We start from the raw sequence: 13633 nt of genomic DNA, 5'->3' as shown, positions 1-13633 counted from the left end.
GGATGAAAATAATTAAAACGGATTCGTTCGTATTCACGTTTTTCAATTATTTAATTACTTTTCTTTCCGTGATAGAAGAATGAATAAATGAAAAAAAAAAAAAACGAAGAGAGTTGATAGAAGAAAATGAACAGTCGAGAGTCGAGAGTACTAAAATGTTATTTTCCGAGGGATGATTTTTCGCGCCCTCCAGCTGCGCTCGAGGTTCAATCGACTCAACTCGACTCGACTCCGTTTAATCAAAGGAAATAAAACTGCTAATAAAATGCTTTTCTTCTCCACCCCTTTTCCGGACGCGGGGTTGCAACAGCAGCAGGAGCAGCGAGCCGATAGAAAATTTCTCCCCTTATAACGGCTTACGTTCCCTGATGGGCTACAGGAAGCGTGCTAAGTGTGAAACGTAAAACGCGTAAAGCTCGCTCCCGTCCCGATTCCTATACAGAGGGAAGAGAAGGCAGGGGTGGCGCAACTATTCTTATTCCCAGCCCCGTTTTATACGTGATTAAAAAAATATCTGAAATCACGTCCGTTTCGTTCCGACAAAAAGCTCATCACGCTCAGAGAGATACATTCTCGACTTTGGGAAGCTCTTGATTTTTCCAAGTTGGTTATTTTTTTTTTTTTTTTACAAATGAACATAAATCGTACACATGTTCCGCAGGTGTCTCTTGTTATTTAGGATTTAGATAGCGAGGGTGGTATTTACCCCGTTGATTTTATGCCCGAGGAAACAATTTGAGGTTCGCGAGTCGCGTACATAAATAGCCCGCACGTTTTCCGAGGGGGCAAATAAATCCGCGAACACAACCACGTAACCGCGATTCACCGTTGGTCGGTAAGTGTAACGTTGTATTGGTACGCTATACGTACCACGTATCCGTATGTAACGATTTGCGCTTCGCGCGCTTTGCCATCATAAATCCTTCAGCGACGGCAGTTCCCGTCAATAAACTTTCCGGTGGGAAAATAAAGAGGGGTAACACGTACACCGCGTATATTCACTATTCAGACCTATAGTGTTACATAACTATGTATACATAGTCGAACAATAGTCACCGATATAGTATATACATTTATATAATAAAAATGTTGGTTTAATGTTTCCAGTAATAATGTTTGTAGGAGAGCGTTAATCGTGACGTGACGTTAAGAGCTGCTGGCAAGAGGTAAAATGCAAAGCTGATAATCTGATTATTCGAAATCTCGCGGGCCCCCAACAAACGAGTATATATATACGTACGTATAGATATGTATATATATATATATATATATATATGTGACGGCACTCCGTCAATTATACATTATAAACAGTCATAAGTATGCAAATTTTCGAGCCCGCGCGCACGCCCGCGACTCCCACGGGATTAGTCAGCCAGGTTGGGTGCCTCGGGGGCGTCCTGCGTCGACCCCTATCTACACCTATACTCATAGCCAACCTACACCTATACACGTACACATATATATATATACAATCATACCGAAGCACCGAGGTTTGGCTTTTATTCCGCACCTCCTCCGCGCGAGGGCTTATACAATTCGCCACAAAAATCCCTTTTGAATATCTCACGTAAATTTCACCCTCCCCCTCCCCCTCTACCTCCACCTCCACCTCCACCTCCACGCACGCCATCCACGATCGCGACCTTTCACCACCTCGATATATACGCGTATGTATTAAACGCACACGTATACTGAGCCATATGTATATGTTTCCTTTTTTTTTTCTTTTTTTCATTTTTAATATCTGTGCGTGTAACTCACCCACCGCCAACGCTCTGTTGTTAACCTTAGGGGCCCATAAAATTCCGAAATTAGGTAGTATACCGTACCTGTAACAAAAAATAAAAAATACATATATATACACCTACGTATCTTTGTGTAGAAACTAATGAAAATTTCATACCTTACACGTCCGCGGGTATCGGTATACGTGCACGTTTACGTGAATTGCAATTCGCGGGTCGGCAAGCATCGCGCAACGTAGAAATTTTATTACAAATTTTTAACCCGCAATCAACGGATCCGAACAAAAATCGCGCTGAGCTAATCAAGCGCACGAAGTAACGGGGTACCCGGATGTCTGCGAATCTTTTTTCGCGTCACCTTTTTTCGTTCTTTTTTTTTTTTTTTTTTCTATCAGAACGCAAGGACAACGCACCCCGCGGAGTACAACTCGTACGCGGCGCACCCTCTTCGGGGACTCGCGAAAAAGAGGCGAGGAAATTTCTTGTTCGTCGCGTACGTCGCAGGAGTAGTTAAATCTGATGCGATCCGACGTTAATCAGCGTAGCGTGGTGACGATTTCCACTGGTTTGGAAAATAATCGTTGTAACGCGCAGTATTCCGACGTAAAGACCCATGTGAATCGTAGCGGAGTTCGTGCGTGTTCGGTGTTTACGCCCGGTAACATCGGGGGTAACAACGGGGGTCGCAGGGGTAAGTAGAGGCAGACAGCTGTCTGTAATTGAGACATCGAGGCACACGGTAGGTTTATGGGTATGTATAAATGCCCATCAGGGATATTGCGGTCTGTAACGCATCGTCAATCCAGGTTTTGACACGCATTCGGCACGCGCGTGTAATACCCCCCCCCCCCCCCCCCCCCCCCCAAAACGCTGGTCAGTTCAATTTCAAAGGGATAATTTCCGGTTTCCGTTCTACCGGAATTCCCCCACGTCCCCTCTAAATTTTCTTATCGAGCTACGATATTTTGCTTTTGCTTTTCAACGGATTAATCGTCGCCCCCGTTCCACTGATATTGCACAGACGAGCGAATGAAACGAAAATCAGAGGGAGAATCAACGGAGACCGTTCGACCGAGTGAAACGAAAATTCCGAAGCTATCGCACCGCCGAGCCAGAGGTAAAGAGAGCGGCTATCCGGTTCGACGGATGCTGACGGACGGCAGAGCGTGGCAGCGGTTCATATCCGGTGACCATGAGGACTCTAAAGATTCCAACCAGCTCTGGACCCCCGTTGCAGGATATGAGGTTTGCTAATATCCTCGTGTAAGTTGGCCTGAAACTCGTTCCGCCGACGTATTTATACAGTATAACCACGCCGATGGGTGTACGTGTACGAGGGAGCGGTGAACTCCCCCCCCCCAAAATTCCCCTCCCTCCAATTTCATTTTCGTTTTTCCTCTCTTTTCACTACTGTGAGTTTACGAAATTCGTGGACGGGCCATTTCACGTTTAGAGTTTTTTTTATCGCAAGTTTTGTTATCAATTTTGCGCCCGTCAGATTTTCTTATTTTTAACAAATGCTAGAAACTATAAGGGAGATTATAGATAGGGAAATCTTTTACCTCTGCAAAATGTCGACTCTCCTATGGAATGATTCCAGCACGATCGTCGACGGGGTTGAACAGATTTCACTGATTAATTTTTCGAAACTATGTAAACACCCTTTTTTTCAACGCACGAGTTTTAATTTGATCATCGCGACATTCGCCGAAATACCGCTGATAACAATCACTCACAATTAGAGGAATTAGAGAATATCGATCCACTTTCCACTCGAAATTGGAACAAAGCAAGTTACGGCTTCGGATCCCTCCGACGTCTCGACGCTGACTGCTTGAGCGATTAGTGAGAACTTTGCTTCCAATGGGCATTTGATTGAAAGTAAATATTATCGTCCGCGACCTTCTGTACGTGTCCCAACCGAGACTCGTAGTTTGAAACCTTACCGACTTCGCTACACATCCTCATCCCATTCTCAAATTTATCTAATCGAGAAGCTATTTCTGCGCGATCTTTCTCCCTGGACTGGTAAAATAAAAAACGACAATTCTTTGCAAATCCATTCGATTTCTGATTTCAATGAAAATCTACGTGAGGCAGAGGATTTCCTCGGGAATACCCTACACATGTATTATTAGGGCGAAAATGTAGTTTCTTGATTCGATTAAGGGATCATCGCCGAATGGAAGGGGTACGCCTATACATGTATGCATGTGTCCAAATTGGTCTGTGAGCCGATTATCGGGCGGAGCTCTGCTGCACTATTGCGGACGGCTGATAGATTATACCGTATACATATAGGTATATCTATCGCGTATAAACCTATTCACTTCCTCATCGCCCGTAAGATTGCTACCTATTATGCGCGATTCCGATCTGCTCGGAGCCTTGAAAATTACAATGACGTACGTTAGCGAAATTGTGTTACGGGGGTGAAAAAGTTTTGCACTCGCCTAGCAGAGACAAAAATAATCCGTAAGCGCTCACCTGTATACCTATATGCGATAATTATATACCTAGGTAGATAAATTATTGTTATGTACGACCTTTACGTTTACGATACGTATTACCCGGGTGTAGGTGGTTCGTTGGCGTGCGCACGCGGCGAATAGTCGAGGAAAAGCTCTCTCCCGCGCGAGTTCGTCGAGACGTTCCCTTAATTAAACCCATCAATTCAACGGTGATTAGGTTGCCGTCCTTGTAAATACTCTTTCAGCCCTTCGCGATATCACGTAGGAGAGAGGCAAAAACAACGGCGTTAGCAGGATATACCTTCCGCTCGTACCACGCCAGATTTTCAGCGTAAATTTTAATACTATCTATACAATGATTACTTCATCCCGCCGTATACCGACAAAACATACCGACCGGGTCCCCCCCACCCCCCTTTTGTATGACCCCTTGTTCCCTCATTTAGTTTTGCCCCTTTAAAATACGCTTCACAGTTCAAAGGCTCCTCTAAATGAAAAGCGGTAAATTAGAATTGACAGAGATCCGCGAAGACGCGTCCAAACGAGCCCACGACCATCACGAACATCAGCTCTCTCTCGCGCGGAGTATGAAAATTTGCGAACTGAATAATTAATCGGGGAAAACGTCGCTTCCTTTTTTTTTTTTTTCTTTTTGCGATAATATTCTACCGGTTAAAAAAGGGTGAAAAAGAAAAGAACTCGGACTTTACGTCGTGTGACGCAAGTACGGGGACGTGACACGTATGACCTCGTCGTACTTGTAATCTTGGCAAAACACTCGAGAAAATTGCTTAGTTTTTAGCTCGTCACCGCTTCAAAGTCTCCTCTTCACCGGTTTAGCAAATTAATATCGAGGACTGTGAAAGACGTGCCTCGCGAACACCACCCCGCGCAACGTACGTACCAGCAGCAGTAATGAATCCCCGAGCCATATAAAAACCGACGATATAGATCCAGAACCGCTTTCAGGTTCGTGGTTCCTTAGTATGCGGGCCGAGTCTGGCCGACCGCAAAGTTATAGTACCCTACCTATCTAACACGGCTACGTGTATAGATATAAACGTGTATGTATCCTTTCATGTACAGGGTGGAAGAAGAAAAAAATAAAAAAAAAACCACACACACAAAAATAACAGTCAATTTTGAAACGTGACCAGAAGTTGAACTCCTGCACGAGTCGTAGCGATAAATTTTTTGCGGGGAAATTAGAAAAATGGATGTCAGATTTTGTCTCTTGAAATTAGAGAGAATTCTTATCCGTTGCCACGTGATACACGGTCGGAAAATCAATCGCCGGAATGACAATTGCAGTGATAACGAAACATATCGATTTTGATTGGCACTCTTCTATTTGCCATGAAAAAAAAACTTCCAGTGGACGAAATTGGCCTGTTAGATTTTTTTCCACAATGTGTATGAGAAAATAAGTCGCATTCTTTCGGCCCACCTTGTAGAGACCTCACGAATGTAGAAGTAGATATTAAAACGGCAGAGAGCCGAATCGTTAGACGGTGTTAGTTTCTAAGTTTAAACTTATCCCGAAATTTCTACAGTTTACCGGCGTGTCTCGTAGAGCTATGGGTAGTAGTAGAGACCCATACAGTTAGGTACCGCGGCAAAATATCGTCGCGTATCCGCCGGTGTACGAAATCTGCCGAGATGGCTGCAAAAGGAAACTAACTCGCTCTAGAATTGTTAGAAATTTGGTTTACCCCATAATCGAATTACTTATGGGGACAAATTTCGCTAATGGAAACTTCCCTTCTCTCTCATCCGTGTTATTTCTCTCGCGCCCCCGGGGGGCCAAGACGTTATGAGACGTTTACGGTGGATAAAGAAACCGGGGTTACCACCGCGTCTAAGGGTGAAATTTTCACCCGCATCAGCTCTTCCGTATACCGTAACGTATAGATACGAGCGACACGTCGAGACGACTGATGAAACTTTTCAGAGATATATACGTATATACCTATATACCTACGTACGCCGCCGTGCAGCGGCAGAAGCGGAGTTCGGCTAAATTTCGCTAAAACGATATTTTCCAAGGCGTTTCAGCGAAACAGCTGCACTTTTTGCCTCTAAAGATCGGGAAGAGTTAACTTTTTTGCTAATCCGCGTGCACCATAAATCTTCTCGGTGAAACTCCGCGGAACTCCGAGTTTCTTATCTTCCCCGTTTAAATTCAGTTATCCAACCCCCGTACGTATATACGGTTAATCGTTTCTCCCTTCTCGCCTCGTCTCAACCGTCCGGTATCCAGAAAACAAACCAGAAAATAAACAAAAAAAAAAACGAAACAAAACAAAACAAAAAAACAGACACCGAAACGAAACGAGAGTAAATACGCGCATGGGACGTCGGCGAAATTCGAGTCGCACCCCCGTCGTAATTTTGACGCGATCGCATAAACCCCGCGGCAAATCGCGCGGACCTTTTTACACGCGACAATTACACGCGGTCAGATTGTCCGTCCGTCATAGCGCTGTTCTTTGCCTTCGTCCTTTTTTTTTTTTTTTTATTTCGTATCTCTCGTCCTACGCGCTCAATCATTGACGTGCGCAGGATACGCGCGTAGGGCAGGAGAATTATGGCTCGTGGCAAGCGAACCGAACGAAACCTGTGCATCGTCGCACGTGTAAAGGGCGCGCACACGCGTCCACGTCCGAAAGAATCGTCTACTCGTAGGTGTGTGTGTGTGTATATAGGTGGTCTATACGTGCGGCGTCGGTCTCCATTGTTATCATTGCGGTGCAACGATGCGTGTTCCGCAGCTCCGCGGAGCCAGACTTTATTAATGTTTGGATAATAACCGGACGAGTGTTTGATTTCCCGAGTAAGCAACGGGGGCCCCCCGTGTCGTTTACCTAGATACATATACGTATACACCGAGTAGAGATACACGCGCGACGCGTAAGATGTACGTACACGTGCACGGGTGTACGCGTACCTGTCACGTATTCGTGGTAAAACGGAGCTGCGATCGTTGGACACGGTGCACGTGTACGGGGAACAGCTTGAATCGCAAATCTATACGGTCCTTCCGCGTGATCCTTTTGTACGTTCTTTCTCATGTTTGCTCGTGGCAAAGAGAAAATGAGGAGGGCTGGCGGCAGGGCCGTTTGCAAAAAGAGCCATTGCAGCGTACGTTCGCGTACAATGCACCGTGGATCGTTAATTAATTAATTAAAGTGAGCTACCGCGTGCGGCGCGAAGCTGGCGTTCGCGCCCTGGTCTCGTGAGTGTTGGAGAGGAGAGAAAAAAGAATTGTCAACCGTTAAATAAATTCCACTTTTAAAGTACTCGGGCTAAATAGTTTTGCAACGTGTACGGTGAAATAAGGCGACAGTAGAAGAGAGTATAACGCTCGCGTGTGTCGTCGTTAATTTACAGAGGGATGTTTTCGTCCTATGAGTTTTTGAAGCTCGAAACACGGAATTTGTAGACGAAAATTCTGACGAAGCGACGAAGCGACTCGTAGCTATATACGAGGAATATCATTGAATCGCTACCGCGACCGAGAATCGGAGGGGCGTAACTAGTGAAAAAGTTTCGATTCCACTTTCGGAGCGAATCCTCGAAAAAGTAACTCCGAGTCCTCATGGTTCTCGGTGACTCTCGCTAGCGTCGCATGCGACGTGGTTAATTCATGAAACCCCGAGGCAGTCGAGAGAGAGAGACTCTAGTTGTCACGCTACACCTCGTACACCGGGATTTATCAAGACGCAAGATCCTCCTACTTCCTAATTTCTGCCGTAGGGGCGATTCCGGAAGTCAAAGGGGTATTCGCGGATCGGTGAACTCCGTCTCGCGTGCGCACGATACGGTGCGGAGCGCGGAGGCTAACTATCGCGGCCCTCGGGCATCCGACGTAACTCGATACCCCGCATCTCCTCGTTCGCAGACGTGTGGTAGGCGCATAAAAACATATATCACGGTAGATATACGCCGTCTAAGCGTCCGGAGGGGGTGGAAAAGCGATGTACACAACCCGGTAGATAATGGCAATAATCAGAAGAGCGGCGAAGCCCCCCGGGTGAACTCTGAACTATCTCGGAGCCGCCGCTGTGTTGCCGAAGATTGCGAGAATAAGATACGAAGGGAAGTCAGAGCCGAGGACCGGTCGCGGGTTTCCTGGACCAACGTAACACCGAACTGCAAATCGAACCGGATGAAGAAGAACGCGCGGAAGGGACGGGGCCTCGATACACGGAGGGAATACCTCGCGACCGCCGCCCGCGGGAGCGATTTGCCGATATTTTTTTTCATTCTCTTTTCCGATCCGCGGAGGTCCTCCGCTGCTCTCGGAGGTAGACAGATACGCGTGTACGTGTATTTACGGTCCATCAGCTGGGGGTAGCTAGAAATTTTATCGTAAGAAAAGCGAGGCGCGCTTTGGTCTCCGTCCCTCGATCCCCCGACCGTTCCCTCTTTTCGGTGGGACGGGGATGGGAGGTAGCGATCGGCGGTGGTCAAACATACACGTTACGTGGTAAACTTTATACCTCCTCTCTCGTCTATACGCATAGCTGTGTACATAGATCAGACGGTTTAGAGTTTCGCGAGGGTCCTGACTGCGGAATTCAAGAGGGAAAAAAGAGAGAGAATCGACGGCTCCGAGTTACTCACCCCGCAGGGATAAAAGGGTGAACGAAGTACCGGGGAGCGGCGATGGTTCGCGCGCTCCTCGCGCCGATGCGTACCCCGTTGCCCTCTCCGCGTTCCCCCCTTCGCAACCCGATCCACCCGTTTCACCGGCCAAATTGTTTTCCAAGATTCGCCCCGCCCCGGCTAATCAAAGTAAACGAAATACGACTATTGGATACCGCGCCTTCGACCCCAACCCTCCCGTTCGAAGGCCTCGCTCAAGGGCTGCTCACCGTGACCTATACCGAGAAAAAGGGATCACCTCCCATACGACTCTGCGTCTGTAAAACCCTACCACCTGTGCCTACCCGTCATGTTTTAGGTACTCCGGGTGGTCAAGAACGTAAGATAAATTTCGTAGATCGATCTACTACTCCGCTCTTCTCTATTTACAAATTGAGAGATTTTCTGAATAAATAACATCGGAAGACCGGAGGAAAAAATCGGTTATCCGATGAAAATTTTCGGAGATGCATAATCAGGTCCGTCCATTTCGTACATTCGGTAAACTTTCGGGGGCTGGATATCGACGAATTTCGTCTAAATTCCTCCGAGGATCGGGAATAGAACGAAACAAATATCTCGGCGAATCGAAGGTGTGTAGGTAGGGTAGGTGGCCCCCGCAGAAGTCGCTCGATTGTCGTCAGACGGGATAATTTACAGCGTGCATTGTCGGGTGAGCCGAGACCAATTAAGTAATTTTCTCTCCTTCAGCGGCAGCCCCCTGCTTTCATTAGCACTACTCTAACCCCCCGGCGTGATAAATTGTTGGAATTTCGTCCATAAGGCGATCATTGTCGCGAAACGTAGAACCCAGTCCTACGGCACGACTATAACGTCGCGTAGCAGCGTGGCCATTTCGCTCTGTCCACTCCATTACTTCCGAACGGCCTTCCGATATGTATACACATGTACGTACATACTGTATACATATATATACTGTACGTCCGCACGTACACACGTGTGCGCACACGACGCATATATAAGTATCGACATACAACTGCGTCGGTACACATATGTCGGCGGAGATTCGAGAAACTGTTGCGGCTATAATTCAATCTTGTCAAATCCATTAGCGCAACGTCCCCGTAGTTGGTCAGGACGTTGGGAGAAGGTCGAAGGTTTGCCACTCCGGTGAGTCAGTCACGTTGCACACGGTTTTCCCTTTACCGAAAGGGGGTTTTCGGCGTAACACAACGAAGCCGAATTACTATAGGTATAATTATACTGGTTAGTCGTTGCTTTGGAGGCGCGTCGCTGAGTACAACGGGGTGTAGGGGGGATACGTGTCTCTTCTACTGTGGGGTTAGTTCGTTGACGTGATAACCAAACTGAACTGAACTCCGCAACCCTTCCCTTCCGCCCCCCCCTCCCCCTCCCTCTCTCCAAATGCAACACCGGGCTTGTCCCCGAAATGCGCTTAACGAAACTCGATATACCCAAACGCGTACGAGCGGTTCAACGCCGGATAATGTAGGGTGGTCCTACGCGACCAAGTTTCCAGGCGCAGCCTGCGAGTTCACTCCATTCCAACGATAGCGATTCCGGTAACCCGTTCTCTTCCTGAAGGAGGATAGACCAGTCATCGCGGACGATCGTCGTATTCGGGACCCCCCGGCGATATTTTAGGGGACCGACGCGTACCGCCGTTCGGGCGGAAGACTCGAAGCAATGGGAATCGAGTCTCGTGGCGAGAAAATTTTGGGGTGGATGGAAAATCTCTTGATTTCATGTACGGGAGTGTACGCTCCGAGGGAGGTGAACAATGTATCGTTGTTAAGATAGGCGGTAATTGCAGGGGCCGTGCAACAACCGATCCGGGGATTCGCGTCGATCGATTCGTATACGCGGCGCGAAACACGTTACACGCGATCGTGTTCTTCGTAAGCGTCGCGCGTGACGCTCACGGGGGTGAAAACTAGACGGTGTAAATTTATTTCGACCATTCGCTTACTTCGGTTCGACGTGCGCCGAGACGAGTATGGATGTACGAAAATTACGTTCCTGAGGAGAAAAATTTTCGCATCCTCCAAACGGGAACACAGGTGGGTACGGCGCAGCGTTGTACGGCGTGCGGTTCGTCGTTCAAAGGGTTTTCGCTAGCGACGAAAGGTACGAAAGGAGAGAAAAAAACGGGGAGGAAAAAAAATTGTAAGAGTGGCGGGCGGAGCGCGGTATCGGCCTCGAGGCGTGTCGACGGCGGGCACCGCGTGACTTTTTTTTTTCTCGCGCCCCTCGTACTCCCCGAGGGCCGGCGGTACCGAAATCATAAAAGTGAAGTGAATTACCGGAGATAGTACCGGACGAGACAAGGGGTACGAGGTTGCGAAGGAAAAGCAGAAAAGTGTATACGAGGTGAAGAAAAAAAAAAAAAAAGAAGAAAAAAAAATTGTTCGACACGCGCGCGGAAAATAAGCGAAGAAAGAAAAATAATTTTTCGCACGTTGTTGTTGTTGTTACGTGTGGTGGAGGGATATACCGCAAAGTGTCCCGTAGAGCCGCATCGCACGCGTTTCGCTTCTACACCCTGTGAAATGAACAAAAAAAAAATTTTTATATAAGGGTAGCGCAAACGGAGCGAGTCTGGAGGTTTCTTTTCCCCTTTTGTTTTTTTTTTTTTTTTTTTCATACCTCGTTCGAAGCTCCACCTCCTCCCTCTCCTTTTTTCTCTCTTCCTTCCACTAGTTCGTTCGTAGTAGTCGTCGCGGTTATAGGTGTACGACGGGACGAAGGAACGGGCGAGACCCGAGACTCGTCCCATTCCCTTTAATAATCGTCTAGACGTCGCGTTGCGTCGCGGTGTCGCGTGTTTGAAAAGCACGCGCGCGATATCGGCGCGTCGTGTCCCGGTGTGTCGCGTGTACCGCTACAAGCTCCGTTTCTTTTTGCATACATTACCACGGGCGCTCAAACTTAATCGCTTAAACCCTCCCCCTAAAGGTTACTCGCGGAGATCAAAGCGGAGTCGTTGCGCTAAAGATTGATACCGTTTAGCTCCTAAAACATCTCTCGCGGTTCGTCATAATTTTCGAGTTTGCCGCGTCGTATCTACCGCGGATAAGATCACTCGTATACGTAGCTCCGTACCCATAAAATCCCGCGCATTCTATAACGGAATAACGTTATTCGTGATCCGATGAATGAGCCGGGGCTCCAAAGGCGCGCAACGCGTCGAGGGAATTGTTCCTTCATCCCCTTCCCCCACCCCCCCTTCGCCCCCCCTTTCCTTCCAGCGTATCCCGGGCCGCCTCCTCTGTTCGCGAAATTTGCGTTTTTATTATTTTCGCGTTTGTTTTTATCTACGTACCAGCTCCTACGTATATAATACCCTTATTTTTTCATCTCTCCACGTACACACGGATCTCGTTAACGCGTCCCGCATTTTTTCGCGCTTCGCATCCACGCATACGCACGCTACAGCGGGATGTGTACTTTTTACCCCCTTCAATTATTTTCTTTTTTCTGTTTTTTTTTTTTCTTTCTATTATTTTTTCACCTCTCTCCGCAGTCTCTTTATTTCAAATGTGTTTGCAGTCAGACAAATTGCTCGCGGTTCAAGTTTCTGCCATTGCGCGAATAGATTTACGGTCTGGTCGGATCGATCGCTCATTCAGCTGTACAGCAACGCCTCGTGCAGTTTCGAGTTCCGAGTCCCCGACGCTCTCCGTGTCTCTATACCGTTTCCGCACCATCGGGGTAATGCCGTGCGTATAAGCTGTCTACGGTTTACAGTTTAGGGGTTGAAACAATCTTTGTTTCTGTTTCTGTTTTTTTTTCAACGTACGCCAAGCGAATCGAACGCTCTTTGAGATTTCCCTTCATAGCGAATGATGGAACGTAAATTTTTGACGTTCCCGGAAATAGACTATTTTCACTCTCTTGATAAAAATTTTCATTACTTTTGAAGCTGTAAAAAATTACAAGTTCTCTTCCCAACGCGAACGACTCCTCGAAAGATTTACATTCTCGTAACAAGCTGCAATCCGAAGAGCGAGGAGATCAGAAACTCGAGAATTTTCTCGAATATACTCCGCACTCCGTTTGCGAAGCTACCTACGCGAGTTTCGATGTAGAATAAATATACAAAAATAAAACAGTCCTACGGATGTATAGATCTCTGGTTTTCGAGCGCGCGGTAATTTTTTTTTTTTTTTCTTAGCTAAGGCACAAATCTGTCTCTCGGTGAAAATCGTACGGATACAGTGACGTGCGCGGGTAGCGATGGCGAGGCGAACGGTGGGCCGTACTATGGTTGTTGGCTCCGACCGCGAGATTGTTTGAGCTTAATTTTAGCGTCGGTACGACGAATGGGGGCCTCTGATCTTCGGGTACATATATTCTGAGAGCGTGGAACGCGTCGACTGGGACGCGATGAACCGAGACGTCGCGTTAAGAAGAGATGCGACCACCGAAATCATTCGGCGCATCTTTCGGATACCTTTTCACAGACATTCGCATCCATCCACACCGAACGACGTGCTTCGCTACCACGCCGTCTCTCTCTCTCCATCTCCCCGGGAGGGTCAAAGACCAACTCATCGTCGACTCCTCTCTTTCCATCTGTCCGCTTCGCTGTTTCGCTCGTACTTCTCGCGAACGCGACGGAGATCGGCTGGACGCAAGCCAGAAACGTCCTTGCCCTTCAAACGCATATTTCCTTCACTCTGACGAGAAGAAAAAAAAAAACAACAACAGCAGCAGCAGCAGCGGGGGATTATTCGCGCTTGAGATTAAATTGCGCTGGAAGGGGCGAGGGAAAAGTCGAGATGAATT

The 13633-nt window shown here is 47.5% G+C and overlaps 1 protein-coding gene across 2 annotated transcripts in view; it reads right to left on the bottom strand.

Moving 5' to 3' along the window:
• Positions 1-13633, bottom strand: part of LOC105687007 — a 146636-nt gene that overhangs the window by 99841 nt on the left and 33162 nt on the right. Inside the window, exon 2 of one of the 2 annotated variants that reach the window (XM_048648960.1) lies at positions 1762-1829. The exons of the other annotated variant lie outside the window; for it this stretch is intronic. The gene's annotated coding sequence lies outside the window, so the exon portion shown is untranslated. The remainder of the gene's footprint in view (positions 1-1761; positions 1830-13633) is intronic. 2 annotated transcript variants of the gene reach the window in all.

Source organism: Athalia rosae, chromosome 1 (genome assembly GCF_917208135.1).
Source record: "Athalia rosae chromosome 1, iyAthRosa1.1, whole genome shotgun sequence".
Classification (NCBI taxonomy): domain Eukaryota; kingdom Metazoa; phylum Arthropoda; class Insecta; order Hymenoptera; family Athaliidae; genus Athalia; species Athalia rosae.
This window is presented reverse-complemented; position numbering and strand designations above follow the sequence as displayed.